The following is a 2,406-nucleotide window of genomic DNA, read 5'->3' on the forward strand; positions in this document are numbered from 1 at the left end:
GTTAAAGCAAGAAAACACCCGGGAAGCCAGCTCGTTCGCCGACACCGAAAGTGGGATCGAACTACCAGCGTTAAGAGGTTTTGAGCAGGCTGCGCCCACTTTTATCACATATGCATCCAGAAATCACTTTATACACTATACACATGCGGAAAATCAGGAAAACACCCATGCAGCCAGCCCGCTCGCAGAGATTCGAATGTTTGACCGAACTACCAGTGTTCAGCGGTTTTACCCGGTATCCGCGCACTGTATTCACGTATGCGACCAAATTTTATGTACAGTACCCCGGAATTCGAAAGTTGGACCGAACTACCAGTGTTCTGTAGTTTTGCGCGGGCTGCTCCCGCTTTATTCAAGTATGCATGCAGAAGATACCGCATAGACGTTACACATGCGAAAAATCCCGAAAACACACATTGAGCCAACACGGTCGCTTGGATTCGAAAGTTGGACCGAACTACCAGTAATCAGAGGTTTTGAGCGAATTTCGGCCGCTTTATTCACTTATGCATCCAGAAGATGCTGCGTACACGAGGCACATGCGTAAAATCACGCAAACACCCATGGACCCAACCCGTTCGCCGGGATTCGAAATTAGGACCGAACTACCAGAGTTCAGCTTTATTCATTTATGCATCCAGAAGACACTGCATACACAACTGATATGCGTAAAATCACAAAAAACATGAGTGTAGCCTGCCTGCTCACCGGGATTCGAAAGTTACCGTATACCATCTCAAAGGAGCAAAGAAAAATCTTTAATCTAAAAAAAAAAAAAAAAAAAAAAGTGCGAATTTAATTTTTATTGGTGCGAACTTATTTAAAATATCATTTGCATTAAAAGATAATATCTAAATTAAGTGCACGTATCTAATAACATAAAAAAATATATTATTCCAAAAAATCAAATTTATTATTAAAAAAATAACAACATATTTTTAAAAAATAGCTTTTTCAGATTTTTTAATTAATATCCCAGCTGATTAAAGTTGTACAACTTCAAGAACGTCATCATTTAAATTTAATGTAATATAATAACTTTTATTCAATATCAATAAAAGAATTAACGTGACAATCATTCTAACCTGAAATTAAAAAAAAATTGTGAAAAGCAGCTGTTTATTTAAAATGCCTACATTAACGAAATATTTTTAAAATACAGTTAGGTAACATGCAATCGCGTGCTTTATTCAACTTTAGAATATAACCTTGATTTGTATCTGCGGCGATTCAAGAAACTGTTGCAATCGGAAAAATGAGCCCGAAAATTAGCGTTTTCACAGTTTTTAATTAATATCTCAGCTGATTAACGTCCTACGAAGATGAGAATGGTATCATTGGATTCGTAGAAATTTTTGGAATCCGCAGACACCTGCCTCGAATTCCAACTCAGCGCCGTTCCATAGATATTTAAGAAAAAAGAAATTGACACGTGACCTTTCGCCAGCACAAATCTCGAGCGGAAGCAATAGTCATCCCCCCGGCGCTTTCGAAAAAGCAATTTTATCTCAGCTAATTCCGAGACGGTTGCCACTCCGAAAAATGAAATAACGTTTTCGCAGTTTTTAATTAATAACTCCGCCGATTATTGTCGTACGAAGATGGGACCGGTATCGATGGATTCGTTGATTTTTTTCGAATACGGGGATATGCGTTTCGAATCGCAACTCGGAGCCGTTCCGCAGATATTCGAGAAAAACGAATTTGGCACTCGGCCAAATCCCTAAAATAGGGGAAACCCGTGAAAGAAAGTGCAAAACGTAGGGAAATGTAGGGAGAAAATCAGTTTTTAATTAATATCTCGGCTAATTAAAGTAGCACGAGCGGGCTGAAGCCCGCTTATCGTTGTTCGTTTTTAAAAGAATTCCCATGTTCAAATTTGGCCGGTATTGAATAGTTGAACCGAACTACCATTTTTTAGCGGCATTCCGCGGGCTTCCCCCGCTTTTTTCACCTATGCATCCAGAAGTTACCGCATACACGATACACATGCGGAGAATGACGAAAACACCCATGCTGCCAGCACCTTTCGCGGTATTCGAAAGTTGGACCGAAATACAATTTTTCATCGATTTTGCGCGTGCTGTGCCCGCTTTATTCACGTATACATGCAGAAGATAGTGCATAAAAGATACACATGCGTAAAATCAAGTAAACACCCATGGAGTCAGCCCGTTCGCAGGGATCCAAAGATGGACCGAAGTACCAGTGTTCATCGGTTTTGCGCGGGCTGCCCCCGCTTTATTCACATACGCATCCAGAAGTCACTGCATACACGATACACATACACGAAAACACCCATGCAGCCAGCCCTCTCACGGGGATTTTAAATTTGGTACGAACCACCAGTGTTCAGCGCCTTTGCCGCTATTCATTGTTCGTGTGCATAAGAGTTCCTAATGTAAT

The sequence above is a fragment of the Stegodyphus dumicola genome, chromosome 5 (assembly GCF_044657685.1).
Source record: "Stegodyphus dumicola isolate Sdum_Otavi_A_Nest chromosome 5, ASM4465768v1".
In the NCBI taxonomy this organism is placed as follows: Eukaryota; Metazoa; Arthropoda; class Arachnida; order Araneae; family Eresidae; genus Stegodyphus; species Stegodyphus dumicola.